A 20,033-nucleotide genomic window follows, 5' to 3' on the forward strand; every position below is an offset into this window, starting at 1 on the left:
TAATAAAGCATGTTTAAGGTCCAAAGGAAAGAGGCAAGGAGGTTAAACTCAACAGATATATAATGCTACCAGTCATAATATCTATCACTTAAAATTTAGTATCAAGTAGCAAACCAGCTAATACCTGCTTCAGCTAAGCCTGCCAGGGTACTGATAACAGTTGTGAATGGATGTGAGATAATTATGATCATGATGCTGCCAGATTTACAGTACAGCATTGCTGAAGTGTCATCAAGACGGCTGTGGAAGGAAGAAAACATCTTATGCGGAGGTGAGGTCAGTACTGCACTGTACTACTAAGTTCCTCTGGATATGTCTACACTGGCCAAAGCCTGGTTTGAACTGTAGCTCACAGACAGTGCACCCCCATCCCTAGTCCTGGATGTGCTCACCAAATCCGGGCACTGAATGACTCTGTCAGTACTTGATGTTGGTCCATGTTGCAGGCACAAGCACTCTCAGGTCCATGCTGAGAGATGGCAGGAGTTGCAGCTTTTCCTTGCCTTGTCCCACATCTCACTACAAATTTATGCCTGACATGGGCTTCACTCCAGGCAGGTTGGGCCTGGGGCAAGCTGGAGCTTGTGAGTGGACTTGGGTCCATACTCAAGTGCCAAAGGAGTAATGACAAGTAATGTAACTGGGGAAACGCACAGAGCTTGAGAGCACCAAAAGCCATTTCAAACCTGGTATAAAAGTGTGAAGAAGGGCTTGTGTTCAAGAAAGTCTGCCTGTTTCTTCCCAAGGCTTCCACTGGGCTAATTAAAGTCAATGCCTCTCCCACAAAATTTGCCCCATTTACAATACTGAACCTTTGGGCTTGTACAGTGCTAAGAACAACAAGACACTGGAAGCCTTCACTGTAACATAAATCATGAAATAGTAATATATAAAACCATAATGTTGGCATTTCTGGCTCTGGAAAATGTTCATAGTATGATTTATGACCCTTCCTTGCACAGAATAGCAACTATTTTATGAATCAGTAGTTCTGTCAGAGCTCTAATACGATGGCTGTCATTGATTTAAAACAAGCCTTTGCATTACCACCCCATGGCAATCTGGTTGCTGTGAGTAACCTGGATGTTTTCAGGGAACTCGAGTTCCATTTGAACGCTTTTTCCTGGGCTGAAGGAAGGACAAAGGACTATAGGCTGGGATAACATATAAACAACTTGTTTATAAGAATGGGACATGGTAACAACCGAAATATTTCGGAGCCAGTAAGGAGGGCACTTAGTTGCCTAAATCTTAATTCTCAGGGCCATCTTAGATGTCTAAGATACACAAGACATCCACACATGGCTAGCAAAGATAACACAGGTCCTACAGGGAACTGCCCTATTGCAAAGCAATGACTGGAGACCCAGCAGGATATCCCAAAGCAGCCCACACAGCACCTATGTTTAGGCAACTAAATCTCCCACAACCCATTTTGTATTTTTGTGTTGCTTTGTTCTTGCTCAGGCAGATTCCCCCTCCAAAGAGCTGTCCCCTTCCCTTTGCAAGGGCACAATTGAAGCCAGAGTTCTGGGAGCCTGGAGGGATTCAGCGGTTCCGGGTGTGGGAACGGCTGTTCAGCCAGGAGACAGATTGTGTTAACCCCTGCTGAAAAGTCTTCCAGAGCACAGTGGCCTGGCTTGGGAGTGCTCTTTTTCCCTCTGGAGCGGTCCTGTCTGCAATTCATTTAATAGAAGATTCTTCTGTGGTTTTCTTCCAGCCATGCTGTGCAGAGGGTAAATGTGCCTCACACATGTAGGAAGGGACAAACCTGTGTTAGACCCTGCTGAACTTTACTGGAGAAAATGTATTGAATCCTGGGAACAGATGTCACATCTTTTTTCCATTGCCAAACTTCAGGACCAAGAACGGAGCCCTCCCTGGGGCTGTGGGGGGGAGCTGCTCCCCCGCGGGCTCCGTGGGCTGGGGGCACAGCCTGCCCCGCCGGGGGCTGCCCCGCGGGCTGGGGGAGCCGCTGCTGCGGCGCCCGGAGCCCCCCGGCCCCTCCGCACCGCCCGGGGCTGCGGGGCTGCTGCGCTCACACAGTCTCGCTCATTTCTTCAACTGCAATTGCCAAAGATTTTTCCCCCTTCTTAAATGATTCTGTGTTATCACAGAGGGACTAGCTCTGTTGGACATAGGGGAAGCTTCTAGCACCTTCTCACAGAAGCCACTCCCCTACCAAAACTTTGCCACACAAACACAACACAAGTGGGCAATGTCAAACATGACCTATCGGTGGTGGAGTGATCAATAGGCCATCATCTCGTCAAACAATGAACTTCAGTCATATGAATGAGGATCAGAATGAATGGAAACCCCAGCATCCAGGCTATCTTGAAGAGCTAACTTGGTTATCTCCTCTGTTCTCTTAGGAGAGCACTTGGTAACTTTTGGTGTGGATATTTCTTCTGGAGGAAAATAGAAAACACTCACTTGAGAAAGGTTGGAAAGATACAGAAGCTCAGTCCTCCCGCAGCAGGACCTGTTTGATGTGGATGCTGGGACATGTGTGACCATTATGGCTTGAGCTGTGCTTCACACCAGGCCAAGCTTTCAGATAACAGTGGGTGTTCTGAGACCTTGTCCTGTTTGCTGGGAGTTGTTGGCCTGCTGCTGCAGAGCCCTGCAGCCCTCCAGCTGAGGTCATGCCCTGGTGTTGTGCCATCTTTCATAACTGCTGCCTTTTCTGCCTTCAAAGCCCTCCTTAACATCATGGGACTGCACCAGACAACACCACGTAATCAGTCGGCCTGGGGAGAAGACCCCCATGGAGAGAGGTGCAGTAGAAATGTGCCTTCACTAGCCATCTAGCCACAGCCCTGCGCAGCTACTTGCTGGGTGGCTTTTGCCTAGATGACGGCCTTTACTGTTTCAGTAGGAGCCACCACCTTTCGGCACTTTTGAGGACCATAATGTGTTGTGAAGTGACCTCATGCAGAGCAGAGGTCTGAGCTGAGAGCACATTGAGGCAGCCTGTGCCCAGATAGGCACCACTCCAGGTGCCAAAGCCACCCAGCACCCCAGTGCCTCTGCCACAGGAAGAGAAAAACACCATGTGCCTCTGATACAGACAGTTAAGGGGCTGGTGAACAGCCACCACCCCACAGGTTTTCATCTGGATATGTGGATCCAGGATCTTCACCTCAGGAAAGCATTTTGAACCCCTGGTCTGTGTTTCTTTGCACAGCTGCCAGAAATAGCTCTCAGTTTTATCAGAAAAATCACAAACCAAACAAATCCCATGGTAGGAACCAGTGGGGATTTCATACCATGTTATTCCAGGTGCCTACAAGATCTGAGCTAGATGCCCCTGGCTCTTGGGGCAATGGCATTCACCTGAAAATGTCAGGAACTACATCCCTTATGCCTGTTTCTCTCTGTTGATTCTGAAAAGAGCATGAGAAGACTGGATTGTGTACATCTTTTGGCCAGATGAATTGCAACAGATCTATCTGGATAGCTTGTATTGCACCTACTTTCTGGGGCCTACAGCAGCAGATAGATGGATGGGCTCTTTAGGTAGGTAGGTAGACAGATAAGTACTCCAATGTCCTATTTACCTCCTTACTGTTTAGCTATTTTCAAAATATATGTAGGTACACATACACACACATATTTATACATCAGTGATGTGACTATCTGTTGTACAAATACATAATGTTGCAAGTGTAGCTCATTCCTATTTTTCACCAGTTGTGTCATGGAATAACTGACCTGGCTGCTAGAACTAGTGTCTTAATTTTTTCCACAGATGACATTTTCTATATGATGGAATTTTTTAGATTTCATGCTAGCAAAATGCATGGATTTGGACTGAGCTTTGAGAAGCATATTCCACAAATTTCTGCACTGCAGAATAATGCCTGGAGGTCTCTCAGGTCAGGTGACTTCTGGCAAATCTGGCTGGGGACATTGAGACCCTCTGCTCTATACCCCTGGCAAAGATTCTGGAGAAACAGGTGCGTAAAACACCGCCATCAGTCATTCAGTGTGCCTGTGTGGACAGGTGATGACAATGGAGTTGCAGTAAGGAGAGCCACCGAGGTCACACTCCCTTCTTGCCACATTTACTGAAGATGAGAGGCCAAGAGGACCCGTGCAGGCAGCTGATGAGGGGTGCTAGCTCAGCAGCTCCCTCCTGCTCTGAGCATCTGGCTGAAAGCCCTCAACATACCCAACACTATCCTGAGCTCTAACCCGCTTTTTTGATGGCCAGTGAAGGTTTTCCTACTCCAACTGACCTGGGCATGTAGCTCATCTCCTGAAGAAGAAAACTTGAGCAATGGCCCACTCAAGGTGTCTGTCAGGAAGGAAAGCTCATTCCTGCTTGTTCCCGGCTTGTGGTTTGACACTCATCTGCAAGCAAGGACATGGGAGTTTGCTCCCTTTCCAGTTGACCTGCAGACCAAGTGTCCAATGTCCTTGGTAAGTGCTGCAGCCAGCCTCCCCTCTTCAGAGACTATTCCGCTTCAAACACAGCGATGGCAGCTGTGCTGACAGATCCCTGCTGTTCCTTTACGGCATGGCCCAAGCAACTTCCTACTCCATAGGTGTGAGCAGCTGCCTGTGCTGCTGAGCTCACAAGACTCCCTGCCATTTCTGGACAGACCCAAGCCACTCACTAAGAACCATCCCTGAGTATCTCCCTCTCTCCATTGACTCTATAGTAAGTTTAGGTACTTGGAGTGACTCTTCTGGGGCCAGAGCGTCTTCCTCTGAAGTGTTTCTGAAGAAATGAAAGGCCTGCAGTGACCTACGTCCACTGAAAAGTTTCTTCTCTTGCACTGTCATAGCACAGATCAGAATCTTGCCCGTTGGAGATGCCAAGATTCACATGATCTGAGAAGCTACAAAGTCCCAACACTTTCTCCGATTAGTTTAAACTCAAACATCTAGAGGTTTTCACTTAGATTTTACTATCTCTTTTGCTGTTTCAAAGCTTCACTCCATGACATTTCCAAGGAACAAGGAACATCCACATCCTCAGAGCTGTAGGTGTTGCCTTTTGGAGGAAAATGTAATGATATTTTTAGGAGGAAACATTTTCAAAGTGATAGGAGGACAGAAGCAATGCAACATACACAGCCAGGCATGCTTTGGCAAAGACAGAGAGGGAAGATAACTTGTCAGTGTCACCCACTGCCTTGCAAACCCATCACTGTCAAAAGACAGTAGCTAGCAGCATGGCTAGTCCTGCCTAAAGTGGAAAGAAAGAGAATGTGTTTTTAATAGACCTGACGTGTCAGTAGCAACAGTTAAAAGGAAAAAATGAAGTATGCGTGTCCTTCTGTCTTAAAATAGTATCTGCAGGTATCTGCAGGTTGTAGTGCTAGAGAGCAGAAGGTTACAGAAGATGCCATTTTGTCATGACTAGAGAAAGAATTCTTCTGACATCTAAATTTTCAGCTTGGTTTTCTCCTCCCTCTGAAGTTTCAAAAAAAAATTACTGCTATGCACTAATATATGTCACTGATATGGTTGTTCAGAATGGTGCCAGTGGGGTCTAAGCACGATGTAAGGCAACTCACAGTACTCAAAGATAGGGTTGATTACTGTGACCAGCTCACAAAGGCTTGCACAAAATGCTCTGGAAAATTTTTTTTCAATTGAAAATGGGATTCTGGTTACACCTTTTTTTTTGAGAATGTGCTTGCATTTCTATTTCAGGGAAAGCAGTTCCTCTTCTAGTAGACATTTTCAGGTTTTGCTGTTGAGAATCCTGAGCCAAATGCTTCTGGATTGAAAATCTGAGAGCTTGAGGGTTACTTTTTGATGAAAAGAAATAAACATTTTTTAAAGAATAACCACCTTCAAATATTGTGTTCAGAGCTACTGTCTGATCTGATCATCTTACCAGGCTGTTAGGAGGTAAAAATCCCAATCTCTAGTTTGTATATGAAGTTTGTGGGATTTGCAATAGTGTATCATTTAGCAAATAACAGCACCTGGAAAGATTCTTGCACTTGAAATGAGGTGATCTAGGATTTTAGCGTTACTGGAGATGTTTCCATTGTAACAAGTTGTGTATTTTTACATGTTGAAATGGCTCTCCTCAAATGTCTTTAACTGAAAATCACTGACAGTACATCATTTACCTGTCTGTCAGCATCTGACAGTAAAAACATTGCTAATAAGCCAACAAGCATTTTTATACTTCACTGCTCTTTCAGTTAATAATAAGCCAGTCTGGGTCACAATTGTGCAGAGGCCTTGAGGCTCCAAACCCCTAAACTGAAATGGCGGTCACAGAGTTTGCAAGACTGACAGATGAGAGTGAAAGGGATAAGGGAGCACAGAGAAATAATAAGGTAATATTTGTTTTCTGCTTGGAATATTTTTAATTGTCGTTGACCTATTTTCAAGAAGCTGTCCCAATTCACGTCTAGTCCAGGTCTATCCCCTTCCCCCCCTTCCCACCTCATGTGACTTAACCATAAACCTGAGTTTCTGTACATGGAAAAGAGGTCTTGCCCATATCTGAGAAAGGGTTGGCAAGCGCACTTGTCAGGGCTTTGTATGAGGGAAGATGCTTACATACCCTGCTGCCTGCATGTCTTCCTGGAGGGAAGCTGGATCCTGTACAAGGACATGTACCTGCCTGCACCTCCCAGTGTGGACCAGCCCCAGGCACCTACATGAGGCAATTCTGGTCAGACTGATGGTGGTTGAGACCCACCTCTTCTGCCTCTCAGTGACAGTAAGGCAGACACCTCTGGCTGTGCTAGCTACTCTCAGCTCCCCTCACTGCCAGTGGGAGACACCACCTCCTGGTATGTGTTCGTCTGTCCTGTTTGGAATACTGGCTTCACCAGAAGACAGCTGAAACCTAATGGCCCTGTCTACTGTTTATAAAGTGGGTTAGGACGACTAGCTCAGATGGAAAACTGCATACTGGGAATGTTGAGGGATGTGAGGGCATAGAAACAGTCGCACAAGTAAGGTTGAATATCCCCCCTGTTGGGTGTCCACTACCCAGCAGTGGCCAGAAGATGCCTAGGAAAGAGGAGATGAGCAGAATAGCCACCTAGGGATACCCCAGGACACTTTCCTTGGTGTGGGAGCTTCCTTGGCTGCACTGAAATACTTCTTCACTTGACTGTTTGTCCTGGGGAGACCCGCAGTTAGGTAAGATAAATGCCACGCTGAGTTACTTCTGTTGCTTAAAATGTCTGTGCAGCAGGCAGAGAAGCTGGCTGGGGATCTGGGTCAGAGCCTTCTCAGGCAGCAGGGCTTTGAGTCAGCAGTCCCATCTATCCAGAGGGTTTTAGCTCCAGCCCTGCCCCAGTGGCAGGTGGGTTTTGTGTCCTATAACAGGCTCTGGGTCCACCATTATTTTTTTACCGACAATATCTCCTTTTCCAACCCGTTCTTCAGAGTTAAAAATCTCCAGCCCTTCTTTGATTTTTATCTCTCTACTGTCACTGAATGCTTTACAGACTATTTTCCTATAGCACCTCCAGGGTGACCTTCCTATCACCTTCAGACAGGTTGCCCCTTAGTCACACCTCCTGTCCCCACCAGTGCCAGATTTGGCTCAGGTGGCTCTAGAGTGCTCATCTTAAAGACCTTAACTGAGATTTCTGGCCACCAGGCTCATCAGCTGCAGCCTTAACCCCCACTGTTTCTAACATTAGCAACTTCTTTAACAAGTGTCATCGAATTCATGCATCCAGGTACAGTCTTGTCTTTTCTGTACTCATTGAACACTCGGCAAGCAAAATATATCTGTAATGATTAATTACAGTTGTACACAACTTTCAAAGCTTGGATTTATATGTGGGAAAAAAAAAAAAGGCTTGATAGCCTGCAAAATTAAATTTGCCAAGCCTTATACCAAGCACCTTTTCTTTGCCCATAAATGCAAGTTTCATCTTGCTGTCCCAGCCACCGAAAGCTCTAGGGCAGCAGAGTGACTTTGAGCATGGAGATATGCAGCCAAGTAGTTCCCAGCATCACTACTGATTCAGGCAACCAGGGACCACCTTCCTAGTGCTGAGTAACCCTAGCCATACCCAAATCCCTAAGGATATGGCTCTGGTAGTCCCTGTCAAACAAGAACCTACTCACTGGTGATTTTAAAGGTTGCTTTCCTATCTGTGATGATGGAGAGAGTTGCTCACTGTCAGCAGTCTGCTAAAAACCAGCACCTGAGATGGCCACCTATTTACACATGATAGCTGCCCCTCCAAGGGGGCTGCGGTAACGGGTCTTCTTCCCAGCACACCGTGCCAAACCTCCACTAGGAAAGCAGATGGCAAAGAGAGGAAGCTTTGGCTGACTCCAGGAGCATCTTGGACACACCACTCCCTGCTGGGAGTAGGCTGGAGTTTTCATCCAGCTTTGACATCCCAGGCAGAGGCAGCCCCTGCCCTTGGCAGCACTGGGGCTGAGGGCTGCACACTAGTACAAGAGGCAGAGCTCGGCTCTGCCAGCATTCCTACCATGCCCCAGCGAATCAGACGATGCTATATGCATGAGTGAGAGCATGCATGAGAGCCTGCTGCTTGCTGCCTACTCCGTGGGTGCAAGGAAATGTCTATAGGTGAGAAGTAAAGGCTCGGACCACTCTTCAGCCCAAGGCCTTGGCTTGACAGCACATCCCAGAGACAACAGGCACAGGATCTGACCTGGCTGATCACAGCAGACTCTTTTTTACTGCTTGGGAAAAATACCCAACCAACAACAAAAAAACCTCTCTTCAAGGAAATCCAGGAGCAAAGGCTGGTGCATCAACTTGCTCCAAGGACACCTTTCCACAGCAGAATGGACTTGTGCCTGATCCTTGTGCAGGTCAGCCAGTGTTTCTCATGTCCATGCAGGGAAGTCTATGGAAGGAGACCCCCCTCTGTGCCTAGTCACACAGGTACTGTGGGTGCCAGGGTTGGGGGGATGGTATTTGGGAGGAGCCCAGGTTCCTTGGTGGCTTAATTGATTTTAGACAACCTGTGAACTTCTGTGTTGTTTCCTGAAGCAATAAACAGCTCTGTCTTCCCCAACTCTATATATGGAAATGTTCTTTGCCTTCCTTTTTACCCAAGCCACTCCTAAGGCTATGTGTTGCTCACATCCTCCTTCTCCTGCCAGGGCCACATGAGTGAGCCTGTGATTTATGTGCCGTGTCCGGTGGCTGCCTGGCTGTTGCAGGACACAGGCAAGATCTAGGGAGAGGCACGAGGCATGTTATCCCTGATTTCTTTCATCCCATAATGCAGCAGCACTCCCAGAGGGGGTTTACTCCTGGCACAGTAGAGACAGCCACCGCACATGGAAGTTTCTGTACATTGCCCAGCTGTGGACAGATGTTGGGGTGCCAGACAGCTGGTGCAGGCAGGGGACTGCATTATTCAGAAACATCCTGGAGCATGGGAAGAGCTTCCCAGACAACTGGTGACAGAAATCAAAGTAGCTGAAAAGTTGCTATCAGCTGAGAGCTGGCTGTCCCAGGTTGTCTCAGATCAATAGCTACCTGGTGCAATACTAGCTGTGAGCTCTGATGATATGGGATGTTTGCCATGTAACAAATAGAGTGGTTTACTCCAGGGCAGTGACCTAAACGAGGGTCTGAAACAGCAGCTGTTTTTCATAGAACATGCTGCAGGCATCTCCTGTAGCACACAAACACATCTCCTGCAGAGGAGATCCTCCTCCAAGACTCAGTGAGTCGTGAAGGGAAGCTTGTGGCAAACTTGCATGGGACAGCTACATGTCACAGACAGGGAACTTTTCTGACCTTACCCCAAGCACACAAATGTTCTCTAAGGACAGCTGAGCTCAGCATTACCTTGTGAGAACCCTCTTTGCTTCCATAGGCTCAATGGATGAGACTGACACCCTGACTACCGAGCAGCTGACAAATGGAGATTTCATGGGGGCTGAATATATGCCAGTGGCAAGATGGTAAGACATTTGGCCAGCGGGTGCCAGGAGGATGCTCTTTTCTGATGGCAGAGAGGCTAATGCTGGCTGCCTGGTATGGTGTGCCCTCTGTAAGGAGCAGGCAAGAGTTTTGCTTGGCTCTCCTGACACCATGTCGAGCAGCCAGCCTGACTCAGGCTCCAGGCCCAGTCCTGAGTGCCTGTGGGGTGGAAAGCAGGTGAGTGAGGGATATGAGAGTGGCCTGATACACCTCAATATGTGCCTCACCCAGGCGTGTGGAGCAGGGAATGGGAGAATACACACCTTGCACATCGAGGCTTGTGTTTGTACCAGGCTATTGCTGTGACAATGGCAGTATTTAGGAAGGGGTTAAGCACTCTGGGCACAACCTCCTGCCACTTCCTTCCCTCCAAGCGCCAAAGCATGAGAGTGCTACCCATGCCTCTTCATAGCAGATAATACCAAGTTACAACAACAAGACACATAGGCGGGAATTTGCTCAGATAACTACAGATGTCCAAGCCTGAGTTAGCTGGTCTCTTTGCGGCAGGTGAAGATTCATGCACTAAACACGTTGCATCCATCTGCCTGGTGCCCATGTCAAGCCAGCAATTAGCAGAGGCCCTTTGCCTTTCCTGAGCGTGCCTTGAACGTTGTCTCCAAAGGGCTTGGCTGGCTGCCTCATCTGCCCAAGAAGGAAAAACCTAGTGGAAAAAACTTGTGGCTTTGCCATCTGCAGCTGGCGCCCCCCCGGACCCCAGCCCTGTTGCTCCCACCAAGGGGGGGATTAAAACCTTCACAGGTGTGTGCTGGGACCACACACAGACCTAGGCAAAAAAGGAGGCACTGGCAAGGCAGTGTCATGGAGGCAGAGGGACTTTGTGCCAGGATCTGGTTTGAGAGGAGTGACTGAGGTGGGAAGCAGCACGTGGCGCAGGTGAAAACCACTGGATGGCAAGAGGCAGAACGGGCAGTTTTGCTTTGCTGAATACTAATTTGGACTCCTCCTCCCCTTGGACTCACAGATTGTCTAAGTCTATCTTGATAAAAAAGGGATGAGAATCTTGGGTGAAGCCACAGAAAAGGGCACAGAGGGTGTTTGTTGTGTGGCCTCACCTCTGGAAGAGATTGTTTACTTCAACATCCCTTCCAATACTCCTGCTCAGCTCCCACAAGGGCATCAGAGCCCTGGAGACTGCTGACCCCACACGTCATGGCTCCAGAGGGGAAGGAAATCCTTGGACCTGTTTCCACATCCACCCACAGATAATGCTTTATCTTGGGAAAAGTATTAAATCCATCCAGGCTTTGAAAACACAGTGATATCAAATCTGAATTTAAAACAATTTATGCATTGACCATCATAACATTTTAATGGGGGAAAAAATACACAGTTGTTTCAAGCTTGAAGAGTCTAAGTAGTATGGTTTTGTATAAATAGCTGACACGTTATTTGTTTATCAGGCAATCTACTTTTTTATATTGTTTGTCAGGCTATATAATTTTAGGTGAAAGCTTTTTAGCATGCTACACCTGCTAGAAGAACTTCCTTTATGTACAGGTTTCTGCTCCAATGTGCATAGAAAATAGACCAATAATTGCCTTCTTACCCCCTCTTGCACTGCTAACCAAAACCTGGCTACTCCATAAAATTTGACAACCATATTAATGGCGCCGCTGCACAAATGAGTTGAGCACTAAAGTAGCTGATTTCATTTGAGGTTCACAAGAGCGTCATTTAGTTTAAGAGGCCGATTTTGGCAACTGTAGCACTCATTTATTCAATTGGAGGTTTCCTAAGCACAATGGGATGAGCAGTGATCTTTTCATAGGACACCAGCCAAGGGTGGGAGACCTGGAGTCTTTCACTGACATTATTTCCTGGGGCAGGTGCCTTCCTTCCCCTGAGCCTTGATCTGTGCTGGGTCTTTGGACTGGGCATTACTCCAAGAGGAGGCAGTTGGGACCACATAGCCCTGATGGCTGTTGAGCTTCTGAAAGCTTCTTTACTACAGCTTGATATCTCTTTCTTCAGCTGCTATGATGAAATTAGTCTCACCAAGGTTTAATGCCATGTGGCTTTTACTGACTCTGAAAAACTGTTGTAGATGCAAGATAGGAGAACAGCCTTAAATCAAAGGATCCAATGGTAATGCCTGGTTGGAAACCCGGTGGCTTGGTGTTGCTCTGTTGAAGCCCACCACATGGCATTTTAAATTTTAAAACCCAGTGGAGCCTCTCACCACTGGCTCAAGTGTTAATCCGTTCCTTGGCAGAGCAGACACCACCTGTGTCAAGAGTCATCGCAGGGCAGCCAAGGGCTTTTATAAATTCAAATGAACTGAGAGTAACCAGACTGGAATTTCTTCTTCTTCCCTCTGTCTTTCCATATTACTCCAGCTCGACCACCTCTCTAATTCCTTGCTAAGAGTCCAGAGATGCCCTTCCGAGGATCCAATGCCCAATGCATTCCTTACCAGCCAGGAGAGACTCTTCCCATCCAATGCTCCCTCAATGGACAAGACCAATGAGTCTCCTAAATCACACCAAGTATTTTCTGACCACCACTTTTTAAAACCTCCTGTTATTCCTAGGGCTTGGACCAAACACCGAGTTAATGATTACTGGGTGGAGTTTCACTGGTTAGTTTGAGGAAACAGCCTTTTCCAGCCTTCTGGACACCTGAGGCAGGACATTTAATCAATGTCTTTGTCCTTGTCAGCTGATGCATTAAATCAGGTAGTGTTTAGGTACATAAAATCATTCATTTCAAGCTCTGACACTGTGCTTTCCAGTATGCAGGTAAGGAGTGATAAAATCTACATGCATTGTTAAGAGAATGAAAATCTAGTCAAGCTTTCAGTTAAATTTATACCCGTTATGTGTGTACAGTTCATCATCACTCCATAAAGATACTGATTGTTTTTCTGCTCTGCTATGAAATTGTGGGTTTAAACCACAGTTTTTCAAACTTGAAATTTGCAATTTAATTTTTTTAATTTAATTTGCAAATGTTATACAGCTATAAATATATAAGCACTGACCAGAAATAGTATACAAAGATGAGGAAAAAATATATAAATAAGCGACCAGGAAATACTAGATGGAAAGACAATTAAGAAAGTTATGATGGAGAAAGAGAAAGCGAAAGAAAAAGCAAGTGAAAGAGAAAGTGGGGGAAGGGAAGGCAAAGCAAGGCAAGTGCAAGGCAAGGAGCAAGAAAGGCGAGCAGAAGAATGTTGCAGATAAGCGGAAATATTCAAGGCTGCATGGATCCTTAACATGACTAAATTGCACTGCAAGCATTATATTCTAAATAAATAAGCAAACCAATAGATGTTACACTGCACAATATTAAGATTATTTTATAGACACAGGGAAAACAGTGGTCATTGCATGAGCAAATGAGCAATCCATATTGTTTAATTGCTTCTGCTTAGTTTTGTGTTTGTGAATTATCTGTGAGAAAGTTCTAGTTTCGAGAGGTAAAAAGTTTTCAGAGGGCAGATGTCTCTTAGTTTTAAAAATATGGTTTATTTAAATATTGAGAATTCAATCTGTGTTAATAACTGATCGGACATGTAAGGTGTAGATACATTTCTATTACCTTGTTGGACAAACATAAGAATTTGGCCCATTGCAGTGTATTACACAGGCAAGGAAATACAAGCAAGGAAGTTGACTGCAGTTTCAATTGATGCTGCTGTCTGCGTACTCTGTGAGATGGTATTTTCTCTCCTGCCATCCCCGTTTCTTCCCAGGACTCTGATTTATAACATGTTATAGAAAGCCCAGTTAAACCAATTCTGCATTTGTTCTACTTTCTCTCCTGGGAATCCTTGAGTCCAAGACTTATTCACTGCTCAGAGGACAGGACGATGGTTTTCCCACAGGCTCCTTCCTAGCGCTTCCCTCTGTGGGCTCTGACAGGTTCACAGCACCTCCAGGGCTGATGTGATACCAGTTTACAGAAAGTTGAATGAAATCTGGTGCCCTGATTTTCAAATGGTTTTCAATAATCGCATAACCATGTAAATACCTTCTGAAATCCACATTAGATCAAGTGGCATTAAGTTAAAAAGTCTCCAGTAATTCTTAGTGTCTAGTTGAAGTGCTCAGAAGTGCTACTGGACCCACCAGCTGAAGAAAAGCCTGTGTGGGCAGCAGTGGAGGGGGTCAAGACATTTCCAGAGCCCAGTTCTGGTGGCACTGGGTGTTCACAACCAGACTCCTCAAAAGCTTCCCCTTCTTCTGGGAGCACCTCAAGCTGCTGCAGGCCAGTCACCTGGAAAAGCAAGGCATTTGCAGCTGGAAACCCTTTCTGGCAAGTTCAACCCAAAAGATTCATCAGGGTTGTGATCTCCCTTTGGTGAGACCTTCTGGAGCACCCAGCAGAGCTGCTCAGGTCCTGCTTCCCACCTGGGCAGAGGGCTGGTGAGAGCACACCCTCCTCCTCCTCCTCGGGCTCCTACATCCGTGTTTCTCCCTGTGGGCAGGGACAGGGGAGAGGGAAAAGGTCAGGCTGGTGTATTCCTGGGTCTCACCCAGAGCTGAGCTGAGAGCGTGCCCAAATCCAGAAATTCAAACACTTTCCTCTGAAGAGTGAGCATCTTACGTGTCCTCTGCATAAATCACCTTCCTCCTGCATGCTTCCCAGGGCTGGAGGATGGAGCGTTAGGAACATCTGCCAGCTTTTCAACTCCTAGGCTCAAAACCACAACTGCAATGCAGCGAGCTCTTGTTCGGTCTTGAGGCCCGGGGCAGTGATCTGCTTGCTGTGGAAAGAAGTTGTAAAGGGCTTTAGCTGCTAAGAGTTAGGACGTATCAGTGGAGCCTGTGTGATGTGCAGCAGTTCAGAGTTTGGCTAAACGTAGGCAGCTCTGCACAGGAGAAATTGGTCTGGAGGGACATTACTGTTGGACAACATCCCAGCAGGACTTCTAACATGCTTAAATCCAGCAAAGAACCACAGCAGCGAAGAAAACAGGGCAGGAAAATTCTGTGTAGGGTTTTTCTCTCCAGATGTCAGCTATTCCACTCCTCTACTCCAGTTTGGGATCAGCCATATATCCATTGCTCTTGTTTTCAGAGACTTACAGAGGCAGTGACTCCACACCCTCCCCACACAGCCAGTTCCAGTGTGTCAGTGTTTCCCAGATTCATCTTCATGCTGGTCCAAACAATTTTAAGGAAAGTTTCCCTACATGTTTGGTGAGAGGCGGAGATACAGAATGGAAAATTTCAGCCCAAATGGCTGAAATCCGACAAAGTGACAAGGGACAAACAAGAGGAGAGGGCTATGGTGAGAACTGCCAGGTGCCACCTGCATGGCCAGGCTCCAGCTGAGCCCAAAACCTGACCTGCCCCGAAGAGCCTGGGATCTACGGGAAACATCAAGCAGCAAGAGATGTGAGGAGGAGTTGTCTCTGGGTCATAGTTCTGCCCTGAATTCCTCTATCTGTAACTATCTGAATATATATAGAGAGATAGTGATATTTTTTTTCTACTCTTATCTGGTATAATAAACATGAAGTGAAAAACAGAAAGCTGTGGGAGGCAAAGAAACATGAAAATCCTGTGTTTTCAGTGGAAAGGTTCACAGTATTTTGAAGTAATTCCTCAACTCATCTTAAAAAGCAATTAAATTGTGCTTCCCTGGTGCTAGGCAATATTCCTACCAGAAAATGAAATTATGAATCTCAAGGGAGATGGGAAGAAAATTAGAAGGTCTAAAAGAGTAAGTGTGAAAAGGCACTATGCACTTAAGATCCTGTCCTACTCTCAGCCTTTTCCAAAGTAACTTTCCTATATGTTTCCTGGACAAGGTCTTATTCAAGATGGCTTATGTAAACATGTCTTTCTGCAGTTCAGGATGTGTCCCACACCTACAGTGTGAAAAGGCTGATGTGTGGTGGGAAGAGCAAACTGAAGTCGCCATGTGTGAATGCAGAATCACTCAGAGACCAAAAAGGCTTCTTGCCAAGAAAAAAAAAAAGCTGATGAACCAGTGTTACTTTAAGGCAGGTGGAATAGTTCGTGCTCTTGTTTTTATCGTTACTGCTAAGAGGGAAAGACAGCTTTGTTTTCACATGGTTATTGATTATTAACCAGCTTTGTGAAAGGTTACCTTTTTGCTAGATACAGTCATGGGAGGGGGTTAAAAATCAATCCCTGGGAAAGCTCTGTTTCCCAGTCAACTTCTCCTTCTCCGGCTGCTGGCCCTTGCCATGGATACAGTTTCCCTGTGTTGGTTTGAGCACAGCTGGGAGAGGAAAAGAGATTATTTTGAGTATGTTCCACTCACCTTAAATACTTCTTTTCTGTCTAAATGTGGATTGCAGAAAAGCAATTGAGCACTGATAAATCATTAAATGTTATGCAGATACAGAAAATCAAGCCATATCACTACAAGGAAGTGTGATTAATATTCCTTACTATTTTATGCTCTAGTTAGACTGGGAGGTGGGAGGAATGATGAAACTACCATCAGTTATAACGGGAAAGGGAGAAAATTAAGTAGGGGTTCACAAATTATTTGCATTGAAAGGCAAACAAAATGCTACTGCCACCTTTCCTAGGGGGAAAAAAACCTACTGTGTCCAGATGGTTTTACATTTCACTGATCTCAGCAGCCTGCAAAGAAGTCTGTCAGACACTACTGGGGAAGAAGTGGACAAGACTTTCAAAATACAGTGGCTCACATTAAGCTCTTAAATCAGGGGTCCTCAAACTACGGCCTGCGGGCTGGATACGGCCCCCAGGGTCCTCAATCCGGCCCCCGGTATTTACAGAACCCCCTGCCCCCCCCCCCCCCCCCCGCCGGGGGTTGGGGGGGGAAACCAAGCAGCCACAGATGACTGCCTGCCACTGCATCCGCAACGCCACCCCCCTGGTTAAAAAATTTGAGGACCCCTGTCTTAAATTAACCATTTAAAGGTAAGATAATTGAAAACACCACTGGATTTCAAGATGCGTGTTGTATATGTTGGCATACATTTTAAAGCCACATAAATATGACATTAGGTATGTGGCTTTGCTTTCCAGACCCCTGGGCACTCAGACAGATTCGTATTATATTGTAAAGTTTTAGGCTTCATATAATATGGAATAAGAGTTAACTGTGCAGACAATCTCTTCTCTGTCAGGCATACACCAGGCTAGAGGAATATAGTCAGATATAAACAAATCCTTTAAAACCCACTTGATTCTAATACGATAATTCAAGTATTGCAGTGTGGTTATTGTGTGATCTTATTGCAGGATGGCAACAGCTGAGAACCTGCAACATTTGTTACTGGTGCTTGAATATCTGAATTCTTGCACTTGTGTTGAGGATAATTACAACCTGCCTGTTCTACTTAACATTGCTACAATCACCATCATACTTCAGTTACTGATACAGACTCATGGATTAGATTTTGTTTAATCTCTTGGAATAACAAATTTGCTATAAGGATTTACCTTCTAAGTAGATCATCACAGCAACTTTAACGCACCTCAAAGGAGTAAAGTGCCATGAGAGGAAACAACCTAGATCCACCGAGGTTGTTCTCAGCATGAGCTACAGCTGTGTTAGTGGTTGTGTGACTGTGCTCATGAATCAGATACAGTGCAGAGCTGGAAGTGTGAGCTTTCCAGCTCCATGGATGAAGCTGGGTAATTTAAACATGGCAGCCATAAATATCCCCAAGATCTTTAGGGGCTTCTACGGTCTATAAAAACTTCCTACCATAAGTATAGGACCTCCAGCTGAACTGCAGCATACACCCAGCCAGGCTTTAAGGTGAGGGAGAATCTACCCAACCTGCTGTTAATTTGTTGTAGTGTACAAGATGTCCCTTACTTTGCTTTTCTTTGCTTTCAATGCTTAAAACTCTGTTGTACATTTATCAGTGGAAATAAATGTGTTTGTATCAGCTGTCTTCTCTTTCCATGGTTACCTATAGACTGAGGATGGCCAAGTTTCTTGTTACTCCAAGCCTGCCAAAACCACAGACTTGGAGAGGTGGCACAGGGGAAGTTCTCAGCTGGCAGATGACAATGTGTGTGCAGGAGTCCCTGGGCTCACTGTTCAAAGTGTTAGGTGCTTGCTGCTGGCCTGGTAGGATCCACATATGAGCTAGATAGGCAACATCACACCATTTTATTTCTTACATCGTGCCTACCCATCTCAAGGCTCTTCTAGCTGGAGCATTAGGACTGATGAAACGCAGCCAGGTGCAAGGCCAGCAAAGGGTGGCAGTGCCTCATACAGTGGCAGTTAATCTGAGGAACACTTTGCCGCAGAGGGGTGGGAGGCATAAGGTTTACATAAGGTTTTCAGGAGACTTAAAGTGTGGAAGAATCAGCTGAGGACTACAACACCTGCACGGCTCAGGAAATCCCTGGAGCAGAAAATTCTGGGAGTCTTGGAGAAGATCTGTGTGGGGGTTCTCATGTGCACACTCTGCTGCAACTGCCCGAGGCGATTCATGTGGACATAATTTAGGGAAAGGGTAAGGGGTCACTGGACTTTTGCCTTGAGTCAGCACAGCACTGTCTGCAGAGCCTGGTTCTGGGGCAAAGGAAGCCATTCCCATCACTCCCACCTGCCTCCTCCATCACCCGCAGCACAGGGAATCCACAGCTGTGGCGGGGCTCTTCAGCCAGACCTCAGTGACTGCATCCCAGGAAGATGAGGCAGGCAGCAGTGATCCCTGGGCTTGGGCTCCAGCTGGGCTCAGGTCCCCAGCCTGTGGCCCCCCAGCTGCTGGTCACTAGCACCCCCGGGGCCCAGCCAGGGTCACCCGTGCCAGGATGCCCAGTGGGGCCCTTTTCCTGCACTGCAGCTTGCTGCCTTGTTGTTAGCATGGCAAAGCGTCCCTTATCGCTTGCTCACGCAGGCAGAATGGAAGAGAATTAGCTCTAAATTATACGAAATTCATTTGCTTTAGAGGGAGAAGTGTTTGTTCTATTTAGAAATGTTCGTTATAGAAAGAGGACCGCATTAAGACACCAGGTAATGGTCCTCCCTGGAGATGAATCAATTTGCTCTGGGTTTTATGGCCTCATGTTTGTTTGTCCGTGCCCGTGGAAAACCTGGGGCTGTAAATGATCCGGGGAGAAGATCTGTGGGGAAGGGGCTGGGGATGCTAGTCTGGGGTCGGTGCAGAAGGAGTCTCCGGATCAGACACCCATGCCTGCAAGGGACCGCAGGGGAGGCACAGCAGCCCCGTGGGTGCTGGGCCGGGGGTGACCACCGACAAGGGAGCCCGCCTGGCTCAGCGCATCCCCCCCGGCCGCACACCGTCTGGGATCCCCGGGCAGAGTGGTACCCCCCCGGCATGCCAGGGGACAGAGAGGGAGGGCGCTGGGCGGGGGGAGCGCGAGCAGCGGCGATGTCTATCGGTAATTCCTGCTAATAAAATACTTTTTCACTATCCGCACTATAATTGGTTTACAGCCCTTTTTGTTTATTTATCCATAAGAGGTGCTGTTAAATGGCTTGGGAAAGCAATCGCTTAATGGCTCAGTATTGAATCAAAGGCTCAGTGTGCTTTCTGAGGGATGGGGTCCCGCGTGGGTTCAGAGCAGAAACTCATTTAAAATGTCATGATGGGGGTGGGTTTATGATCCCACGGAACGGGCGCGGGAGCCAGGTACCGGGAGCCTCCTGCCCCACCAGCTCAGGGGGTGCACCGCCACCGGCCAAGCCGAGCCGAGCCGAGCCGGGCCGGGTCGAGCCGCCCGCACGCGGGCCCGCCGCGCTGCTCCCTGCGGCCGCCCTAGACGGAGCCGCGGGTGTGTGCCCCGACGGCGAGGCCGGAGCCCCGGTGCCGGGGGAAGGGGCGGCGGGAGGCAGCGGCCCGCGGGCGGGTAGGGAGCGTGCCTGCCCCCCAGGCGGCCAGAGCGGCGGCCGGGCCGGGCGCAGGGAGGCAGGGAAGTGATCTTTGTCCCTTTCGGTAGCTCTCCGCCTCCTCATAGCCTCGTCACCAAGTCAACCGGCACCAGCTCGGAGCAGATTATCTCCGAGGGTCAACACATTGCAGCCCAAGCCGCGGGGAAGGCTCCCAAATTTACCTCTTGGGCAAACAATCTGCTGCCTATCGCTCGCTCTGGTGATAGCATTGTGGTCCCCACCGGCCGCATCCCCACCCCGGGCAGAGGGGGAGCGG

The sequence above is a fragment of the Falco biarmicus genome, chromosome 2 (genome assembly GCF_023638135.1).
Source record: "Falco biarmicus isolate bFalBia1 chromosome 2, bFalBia1.pri, whole genome shotgun sequence".
NCBI lineage: Eukaryota > Metazoa > Chordata > Aves > Falconiformes > Falconidae > Falco > Falco biarmicus.